Source organism: Hypomesus nipponensis, chromosome 28, assembly GCF_054491055.1.
Source record: "Hypomesus nipponensis isolate SF chromosome 28, ASM5449105v1, whole genome shotgun sequence".
NCBI lineage: Eukaryota > Metazoa > Chordata > Actinopteri > Osmeriformes > Osmeridae > Hypomesus > Hypomesus nipponensis.
In genome coordinates, this window is record NC_140388.1 from 765001 (window position 1) to 772500 (window position 7500).

Sequence of the window (7500 nt, forward strand, 5' to 3'; positions counted from 1 at the left end):
TCGTCTGATCTCGGAATGCTAAGCAGGGTCGGGCCTGGTTAGTACTTGGATGGGAGACCGCCTGGGAATACCAGGTGCTGTATGCTCATTCACTTAGAAACTGAAATCTTGCAATATGCACAAGTAGTCCTTCATGAAAGGGGCTGGAAGCTGTTTTCATTTTGACACGAGAGAGAGAGAGAGAGACCACCTTGCATTGTCAATTGCCAAATCTGTATATGGATAAGTAGCCTATGGTTGTCAACTTATTTCGTACGGCCATACCAGCCTGGCAACGCCCGATCTCGTCTGATCTCGGAAGCTAAGCAGGGTCGGGCCTGGTTAGTACTTGGATGGGAGACCGCCTGGGAATACCAGGTGCTGTATGCTCTTTTGCTCATTCACTTAGAAACTGACATCTTGCAATATGCACAAGTAGTCCTTCATGAAAGGGGCTGGAAGCTGTTTTCATTTTGACACGAGAGAGAGAGAGAGAGAGAGAGAGAGAGAGACTACCTTGCATTGTCAATTGCTAAATCTGTATATGGATAAGTAGCCTATGGTTGTCAACTTATTTCGTACGGCCATACCAGCCTGGCAACGCCCGATCTCGTCTGATCTCGGAAGCTAAGCAGGGTCGGGCCTGGTTAGTACTTGGATGGGAGACCGCCTGGGAATACCAGGTGCTGTATGCTCTTTTGCTCATTCACTTAGAAACTGACATCTTGCAATATGCACAAGTAGTCCTTCATGAAAGGGGCTGGAAGCTGTTTTCATTTTGACACGAGAGATAGAGAGAGAGAGACTACCTTGCATTGTCAATTGCTAAATCTGTATATGGATAAGTAGCCTATGGTTGTCAACTTATTTCGTACGGCCATACCAGCCTGGCAACGCCCGATCTCGTCTGATCTCGGAAGCTAAGCAGGGTCGGGCCTGGTTAGTACTTGGATGGGAGACCGCCTGGGAATACCAGGTGCTGTATGCTCTTTTGCTCATTCACTTAGAAACTGACATCTTGCAATATGCACAAGTAGTCCTTCATGAAAGGGGCTGGAAGCTGTTTTCATTTTGACACGAGAGATAGAGAGAGAGAGACTACCTTGCATTGTCAATTGCTAAATCTGTATATGGATAAGTAGCCTATGGTTGTCAACTTATTTCGTAAGGCCATACCAGCCTGGCAACGCCCGATCTCGTCTGATCTCGGAAGCTAAGCAGGGTCGGGCCTGGTTAGTACTTGGATGGGAGACCGCCTGGGAATACCAGGTGCTGTATGCTCTTTTGCTCATTCACTTAGAAACTGACATCTTGCAATATGCACAAGTAGTCCTTCATGAAAGGGGCTGGAAACTGTTTTCATTTTGACACGAGAGAGAGAGAGAGAGAGAGACCACCTTGCATTGTCAATTGCTAAATCTGTATATGGATAAGTAGCCTATGGTTGTCAACTTATTTCGTACGGCCATACCAGCCTGGCAACGCCCGATCTCGTCTGATCTCGGAAGCTAAGCAGGGTCGGGCCTGGTTAGTACTTGGATGGGAGACCGCCTGGGAATACCAGGTGCTGTATGCTCATTCACTTAGAAACTGAAATCTTGCAATATGCACAAGTAGTCCTTCATGAAAGGGGCTGGAAGCTGTTTTCATTTTGACACGAGAGAGAGAGAGAGAGAGAGAGAGAGACTACCTTGCATTGTCAATTGCTAAATCTGTATATGGATAAGTAGCCTATGGTTGTCAACTTATTTCGTACGGCCATACCAGCCTGGCAACGCCCGATCTCGTCTGATCTCGGAAGCTAAGCAGGGTCGGGCCTGGTTAGTACTTGGATGGGAGACCGCCTGGGAATACCAGGTGCTGTATGCTCATTCACTTAGAAACTGAAATCTTGCAATATGCACAAGTAGTCCTTCATGAAAGGGGCTGGAAGCTGTTTTCATTTTGACACGAGAGGGAGAGAGAGAGACCACCTTGCATTGTCAATTGCTAAATCTGTATATGGATAAGTAGCCTATGGTTGTCAACTTATTTCGTACGGCCATACCAGCCTGGCAACGCCCGATCTCGTCTGATCTCGGAAGCTAAGCAGGGTTGGGCCTGGTTAGTACTTGGATGGGAGACCGCCTGGGAATACCAGGTGCTGTATGCTCTTTTGCTCATTCACTTAGAAACTGAAATCTTGCAATATGCACAAGTAGTCCTTCATGAAAGGGGCTGGAAGCTGTTTTCATTTTGACACGAGAGAGAGAGAGAGAGAGAGAGAGAGAGACTACCTTGCATTGTCAATTGCTAAATCTGTATATGGATAAGTAGCCTATGGTTGTCAACTTATTTCGTACGGCCATACCAGCCTGGCAACGCCCGATCTCGTCTGATCTCGGAAGCTAAGCAGGGTCGGGCCTGGTTAGTACTTGGATGGGAGACCGCCTGGGAATACCAGGTGCTGTATGCTCATTCACTTAGAAACTGAAATCTTGCAATATGCACAAGTAGTCCTTCATGAAAGGGGCTGGAAGCTGTTTTCATTTTGACACGAGAGAGAGAGAGAGAGAGAGAGAGAGAGAGAGAGAGAGAGAGAGACTACCTTGCATTGTCAATTGCTAAATCTGTATATGGATAAGTAGCCTATGGTTGTCAACTTATTTAGTACGGCCATACCAGCCTGGCAACGCCCGATCTCGTCTGATCTCGGAAGCTAAGCAGGGTCGGGCCTGGTTAGTACTTGGATGGGAGACCGCCTGGGAATACCAGGTGCTGTATGCTCTTTTGCTCATTCACTTAGAAACTGACATCTTGCAATATGCACAAGTAGTCCTTCATGAAAGGGGCTGGAAGCTGTTTTCATTTTGACACGAGAGAGAGAGAGAGAGAGAGAGAGAGAGAGAGAGAGAGAGAGACTACCTTGCATTGTCAATTGCTAAATCTGTATATGGATAAGTAGCCTATGGTTGTCAACTTATTTCGTACGGCCATACCAGCCTGGCAACGCCCGATCTCGTCTGATCTCGGAAGCTAAGCAGGGTCGGGCCTGGTTAGTACTTGGATGGGAGACCGCCTGGGAATACCAGGTGCTGTATGCTCTTTTGCTCATTCACTTAGAAACTGAAATCTTGCAATATGCACAAGTAGTCCTTCATGAAAGGGGCTGGAAGCTGTTTTCATTTTGACACGAGAGAGAGAGAGAGAGAGAGAGAGAGAGACCACCTTGCATTGTCAATTGCTAAATCTGTATATGGATAAGTAGCCTATGGTTGTCAACTTATTTTGTACGGCCATACCAGCCTGGCAACGCCCGATCTCGTCTGATCTCGGAAGCTAAGCAGGGTCGGGCCTGGTTAGTACTTGGATGGGAGACCGCCTGGGAATACCAGGTGCTGTATGCTCTTTTGCTCATTCACTTAGAAACTGACATCTTGCAATATGCACAAGTAGTCCTTCATGAAAGGGGCTGGAAGCTGTTTTCATTTTGACACGAGAGAGAGAGAGAGAGAGAGAGAGAGACCACCTTGCATTGTCAATTGCTAAATCTGTATATGGATAAGTAGCCTATGGTTGTCAACTTATTTTGTACGGCCATACCAGCCTGGCAACGCCCGATCTCGTCTGATCTCGGAAGCTAAGCAGGGTCGGGCCTGGTTAGTACTTGGATGGGAGACCGCCTGGGAATACCAGGTGCTGTATGCTCTTTTGCTCATTCACTTAGAAACTGACATCTTGCAATATGCACAAGTAGTCCTTCATGAAAGGGGCTGGAAGCTGTTTTCATTTTGACACGAGAGAGAGAGAGAGAGAGAGAGAGAGAGAGAGAGAGACTACCTTGCATTGTCAATTGCTAAATCTGTATATGGATAAGTAGCCTATGGTTGTCAACTTATTTAGTACGGCCATACCAGCCTGGCAACGCCCGATCTCGTCTGATCTCGGAAGCTAAGCAGGGTCGGGCCTGGTTAGTACTTGGATGGGAGACCGCCTGGGAATACCAGGTGCTGTATGCTCTTTTGCTCATTCACTTAGAAACTGACATCTTGCAATATGCACAAGTAGTCCTTCATGAAAGGGGCTGGAAGCTGTTTTCATTTTGACACGAGAGAGAGAGAGAGAGAGAGAGAGAGAGAGAGAGAGAGAGACTACCTTGCATTGTCAATTGCTAAATCTGTATATGGATAAGTAGCCTATGGTTGTCAACTTATTTCGTACGGCCATACCAGCCTGGCAACGCCCGATCTCGTCTGATCTCGGAAGCTAAGCAGGGTCGGGCCTGGTTAGTACTTGGATGGGAGACCGCCTGGGAATACCAGGTGCTGTATGCTCTTTTGCTCATTCACTTAGAAACTGAAATCTTGCAATATGCACAAGTAGTCCTTCATGAAAGGGGCTGGAAGCTGTTTTCATTTTGACACGAGAGAGAGAGCGAGAGAGACCACCTTGCATTGTCAATTGCTAAATCTGTATATGGATAAGTAGCCTATGGTTGTCAACTTATTTCGTACGGCCATACCAGCCTGGCAACGCCCGATCTCGTCTGATCTCGGAAGCTAAGCAGGGTCGGGCCTGGTTAGTACTTGGATGGGAGACCGCCTGGGAATACCAGGTGCTGTATGCTCTTTTGCTCATTCACTTAGAAACTGAAATCTTGCAATATGCACAAGTAGTCCTTCATGAAAGGGGCTGGAAGCTGTTTTCATTTTGACACGAGAGAGAGAGAGAGAGAGACCACCTTGCATTGTCAATTGCTAAATCTGTATATGGATAAGTAGCCTATGGTTGTCAACTTATTTCGTACGGCCATACCAGCCTGGCAACGCCCGATCTCGTCTGATCTCGGAAGCTAAGCAGGGTCGGGCCTGGTTAGTACTTGGATGGGAGACCGCCTGGGAATACCAGGTGCTGTATGCTCTTTTGCTCATTCACTTAGAAACTGACATCTTGCAATATGCACAAGTAGTCCTTCATGAAAGGGGCTGGAAGCTGTTTTCATTTTGACACGAGAGAGAGAGAGAGAGACCACCTTGCATTGTCAATTGCTAAATCTGTATATGGATAAGTAGCCTATGGTTGTCAACTTATTTCGTACGGCCATACCAGCCTGGCAACGCCCGATCTCGTCTGATCTCGGAAGCTAAGCAGGGTCGGGCCTGGTTAGTACTTGGATGGGAGACCGCCTGGGAATACCAGGTGCTGTATGCTCTTTTGCTCATTCACTTAGAAACTGACATCTTGCAATATGCACAAGTAGTCCTTCATGAAAGGGGCTGGAAGCTGTTTTCATTTTGACACGAGAGAGAGAGAGACCACCTTGCATTGTCAATTGCTAAATCTGTATATGGATAAGTAGCCTATGGTTGTCAACTTATTTCGTACGGCCATACCAGCCTGGCCACGCCAGATCTCGTCTGATCTCGGAAGCTAAGCAGGGTCGGGCCTGGTTAGTACTTGGATGGGAGACCGCCTGGGAATACCAGGTGCTGTATGCTCTTTTGCTCATTCACTTAGAAACTGACATCTTGCAATATGCACAAGTAGTCCTTCATGAAAGGGGCTGGAAGCTGTTTTCATTTTGACACGAGAGAGAGAGAGAGAGAGAGAGGGAGAGAGAGAGAGAGACTACCTTGCATTGTCAATTGCTAAATCTGTATATGGATAAGTAGCCTATGGTTGTCAACTTATTTAGTACGGCCATACCAGCCTGGCAACGCCCGATCTCGTCTGATCTCGGAAGCTAAGCAGGGTCGGGCCTGGTTAGTACTTGGATGGGAGACCGCCTGGGAATACCAGGTGCTGTATGCTCTTTTGCTCATTCACTTAGAAACTGACATCTTGCTATATGCACAAGTAGTCCTTCATGAAAGGGGCTGGAAGCTGTTTTCATTTTGACACGAGAGAGAGAGAGAGAGAGAGAGAGAGAGAGAGAGAGACTACCTTGCATTGTCAATTGCTAAATCTGTATATGGATAAGTAGCCTATGGTTGTCAACTTATTTCGTACGGCCATACCAGCCTGGCAACGCCCGATCTCGTCTGATCTCGGAAGCTAAGCAGGGTCGGGCCTGGTTAGTACTTGGATGGGAGACCGCCTGGGAATACCAGGTGCTGTATGCTCTTTTGCTCATTCACTTAGAAACTGAAATCTTGCAATATGCACAAGTAGTCCTTCATGAAAGGGGCTGGAAGCTGTTTTCATTTTGACACGAGAGAGAGAGAGAGAGAGACCACCTTGCATTGTCAATTGCTAAATCTGTATATGGATAAGTAGCCTATGGTTGTCAACTTATTTCGTACGGCCATACCAGCCTGGCAACGCCCGATCTCGTCTGATCTCGGAAGCTAAGCAGGGTCGGGCCTGGTTAGTACTTGGATGGGAGACCGCCTGGGAATACCAGGTGCTGTATGCTCTTTTGCTCATTCACTTAGAAACTGAAATCTTGCAATATGCACAAGTAGTCCTTCATGAAAGGGGCTGGAAGCTGTTTTCATTTTGACACGAGAGAGAGAGAGAGAGAGACCACCTTGCATTGTCAATTGCTAAATCTGTATATGGATAAGTAGCCTATGGTTGTCAACTTATTTCGTACGGCCATACCAGCCTGGCAACGCCCGATCTCGTCTGATCTCGGAAGCTAAGCAGGGTCGGGCCTGGTTAGTACTTGGATGGGAGACCGCCTGGGAATACCAGGTGCTGTATGCTCTTTTGCTCATTCACTTAGAAACTGACATCTTGCAATATGCACAAGTAGTCCTTCATGAAAGGGGCTGGAAGCTGTTTTCATTTTGACACGAGAGAGAGAGAGAGAGACCACCTTGCATTGTCAATTGCTAAATCTGTATATGGATAAGTAGCCTATGGTTGTCAACTTATTTCGTACGGCCATACCAGCCTGGCAACGCCCGATCTCGTCTGATCTCGGAAGCTAAGCAGGGTCGGGCCTGGTTAGTACTTGGATGGGAGACCGCCTGGGAATACCAGGTGCTGTATGCTCTTTTGCTCATTCACTTAGAAACTGACATCTTGCAATATGCACAAGTAGTCCTTCATGAAAGGGGCTGGAAGCTGTTTTCATTTTGACACGAGAGAGAGAGAGACCACCTTGCATTGTCAATTGCTAAATCTGTATATGGATAAGTAGCCTATGGTTGTCAACTTATTTCGTACGGCCATACCAGCCTGGCCACGCCAGATCTCGTCTGATCTCGGAAGCTAAGCAGGGTCGGGCCTGGTTAGTACTTGGATGGGAGACCGCCTGGGAATACCAGGTGCTGTATGCTCTTTTGCTCATTCACTTAGAAACTGACATCTTGCAATATGCACAAGTAGTCCTTCATGAAAGGGGCTGGAAGCTGTTTTCATTTTGACACGAGAGAGAGAGAGAGAGAGAGAGGAGAGAGAGAGAGAGACTACCTTGCATTGTCAATTGCTAAATCTGTATATGGATAAGTAGCCTATGGTTGTCAACTTATTTAGTACGGCCATACCAGCCTGGCAACGCCCGATCTCGTCTGATCTCGGAAGCTAAGCAGGGTC

At 47.2% G+C, this 7500-nt stretch overlaps 22 non-coding genes and 4 pseudogenes across 22 annotated transcripts in view; all 26 read left to right on the forward strand.

The window, feature by feature from the left end:
• Positions 1-86, forward strand: part of LOC146217852 (5S ribosomal RNA) — a 120-nt pseudogene extending 34 nt beyond the window's left edge.
• Positions 87-250: 164 nt separating this feature from the next.
• Positions 251-369, forward strand: LOC146217853 (5S ribosomal RNA). Its single transcript, XR_014751370.1, has one exon. It is a non-coding gene; the product is annotated as a 5S ribosomal RNA (ribosomal RNA).
• Positions 370-555: 186 nt separating this feature from the next.
• LOC146217854 (5S ribosomal RNA) lies at positions 556-674 on the forward strand. The gene has a single exon (XR_014751371.1). It is a non-coding gene; the product is annotated as a 5S ribosomal RNA (ribosomal RNA).
• A 174-nt stretch (positions 675-848) lies between these two features.
• On the forward strand, positions 849-967 carry LOC146217855 (5S ribosomal RNA). The gene has a single exon (XR_014751372.1). It is a non-coding gene; the product is annotated as a 5S ribosomal RNA (ribosomal RNA).
• Positions 968-1141: 174 nt separating this feature from the next.
• On the forward strand, positions 1142-1260 carry LOC146217856 (5S ribosomal RNA; annotated as a pseudogene).
• Positions 1261-1436: 176 nt separating this feature from the next.
• LOC146217857 (5S ribosomal RNA) lies at positions 1437-1555 on the forward strand. Its single transcript, XR_014751373.1, has one exon. It is a non-coding gene; the product is annotated as a 5S ribosomal RNA (ribosomal RNA).
• A 174-nt stretch (positions 1556-1729) lies between these two features.
• LOC146217858 (5S ribosomal RNA) lies at positions 1730-1848 on the forward strand. The gene has a single exon (XR_014751375.1). It is a non-coding gene; the product is annotated as a 5S ribosomal RNA (ribosomal RNA).
• A 164-nt stretch (positions 1849-2012) lies between these two features.
• On the forward strand, positions 2013-2131 carry LOC146217859 (5S ribosomal RNA). The gene has a single exon (XR_014751440.1). It is a non-coding gene; the product is annotated as a 5S ribosomal RNA (ribosomal RNA).
• A 184-nt stretch (positions 2132-2315) lies between these two features.
• Positions 2316-2434, forward strand: LOC146217860 (5S ribosomal RNA). Its single transcript, XR_014751376.1, has one exon. It is a non-coding gene; the product is annotated as a 5S ribosomal RNA (ribosomal RNA).
• A 192-nt stretch (positions 2435-2626) lies between these two features.
• On the forward strand, positions 2627-2745 carry LOC146217861 (5S ribosomal RNA). The gene has a single exon (XR_014752528.1). It is a non-coding gene; the product is annotated as a 5S ribosomal RNA (ribosomal RNA).
• Positions 2746-2943: 198 nt separating this feature from the next.
• Positions 2944-3062, forward strand: LOC146217862 (5S ribosomal RNA). The gene has a single exon (XR_014751377.1). It is a non-coding gene; the product is annotated as a 5S ribosomal RNA (ribosomal RNA).
• A 184-nt stretch (positions 3063-3246) lies between these two features.
• Positions 3247-3365, forward strand: LOC146217863 (5S ribosomal RNA). Its single transcript, XR_014752314.1, has one exon. It is a non-coding gene; the product is annotated as a 5S ribosomal RNA (ribosomal RNA).
• A 182-nt stretch (positions 3366-3547) lies between these two features.
• LOC146217864 (5S ribosomal RNA) lies at positions 3548-3666 on the forward strand. Its single transcript, XR_014752315.1, has one exon. It is a non-coding gene; the product is annotated as a 5S ribosomal RNA (ribosomal RNA).
• Positions 3667-3858: 192 nt separating this feature from the next.
• LOC146217865 (5S ribosomal RNA) lies at positions 3859-3977 on the forward strand. The gene has a single exon (XR_014752529.1). It is a non-coding gene; the product is annotated as a 5S ribosomal RNA (ribosomal RNA).
• A 196-nt stretch (positions 3978-4173) lies between these two features.
• LOC146217866 (5S ribosomal RNA) lies at positions 4174-4292 on the forward strand. The gene has a single exon (XR_014751378.1). It is a non-coding gene; the product is annotated as a 5S ribosomal RNA (ribosomal RNA).
• Positions 4293-4466: 174 nt separating this feature from the next.
• LOC146217867 (5S ribosomal RNA) lies at positions 4467-4585 on the forward strand. The gene has a single exon (XR_014751379.1). It is a non-coding gene; the product is annotated as a 5S ribosomal RNA (ribosomal RNA).
• A 174-nt stretch (positions 4586-4759) lies between these two features.
• LOC146217868 (5S ribosomal RNA) lies at positions 4760-4878 on the forward strand. The gene has a single exon (XR_014751380.1). It is a non-coding gene; the product is annotated as a 5S ribosomal RNA (ribosomal RNA).
• Positions 4879-5050: 172 nt separating this feature from the next.
• Positions 5051-5169, forward strand: LOC146217869 (5S ribosomal RNA). Its single transcript, XR_014751381.1, has one exon. It is a non-coding gene; the product is annotated as a 5S ribosomal RNA (ribosomal RNA).
• Positions 5170-5337: 168 nt separating this feature from the next.
• LOC146217870 (5S ribosomal RNA) lies at positions 5338-5456 on the forward strand (annotated as a pseudogene).
• A 194-nt stretch (positions 5457-5650) lies between these two features.
• Positions 5651-5769, forward strand: LOC146217871 (5S ribosomal RNA). The gene has a single exon (XR_014752531.1). It is a non-coding gene; the product is annotated as a 5S ribosomal RNA (ribosomal RNA).
• Positions 5770-5961: 192 nt separating this feature from the next.
• Positions 5962-6080, forward strand: LOC146217872 (5S ribosomal RNA). Its single transcript, XR_014751382.1, has one exon. It is a non-coding gene; the product is annotated as a 5S ribosomal RNA (ribosomal RNA).
• A 174-nt stretch (positions 6081-6254) lies between these two features.
• LOC146217873 (5S ribosomal RNA) lies at positions 6255-6373 on the forward strand. The gene has a single exon (XR_014751383.1). It is a non-coding gene; the product is annotated as a 5S ribosomal RNA (ribosomal RNA).
• Positions 6374-6547: 174 nt separating this feature from the next.
• On the forward strand, positions 6548-6666 carry LOC146217874 (5S ribosomal RNA). The gene has a single exon (XR_014751384.1). It is a non-coding gene; the product is annotated as a 5S ribosomal RNA (ribosomal RNA).
• Positions 6667-6838: 172 nt separating this feature from the next.
• LOC146217875 (5S ribosomal RNA) lies at positions 6839-6957 on the forward strand. Its single transcript, XR_014751386.1, has one exon. It is a non-coding gene; the product is annotated as a 5S ribosomal RNA (ribosomal RNA).
• Positions 6958-7125: 168 nt separating this feature from the next.
• On the forward strand, positions 7126-7244 carry LOC146217876 (5S ribosomal RNA; annotated as a pseudogene).
• A 193-nt stretch (positions 7245-7437) lies between these two features.
• The window catches only part of LOC146217877 (5S ribosomal RNA), a 119-nt gene continuing 56 nt past the window's right edge, over positions 7438-7500 (forward strand). Inside the window, exon 1 of the ribosomal RNA XR_014752532.1 lies at positions 7438-7500. This exon is cut by the window's right edge and continues 56 nt beyond it. This is a non-coding gene — a ribosomal RNA (5S ribosomal RNA).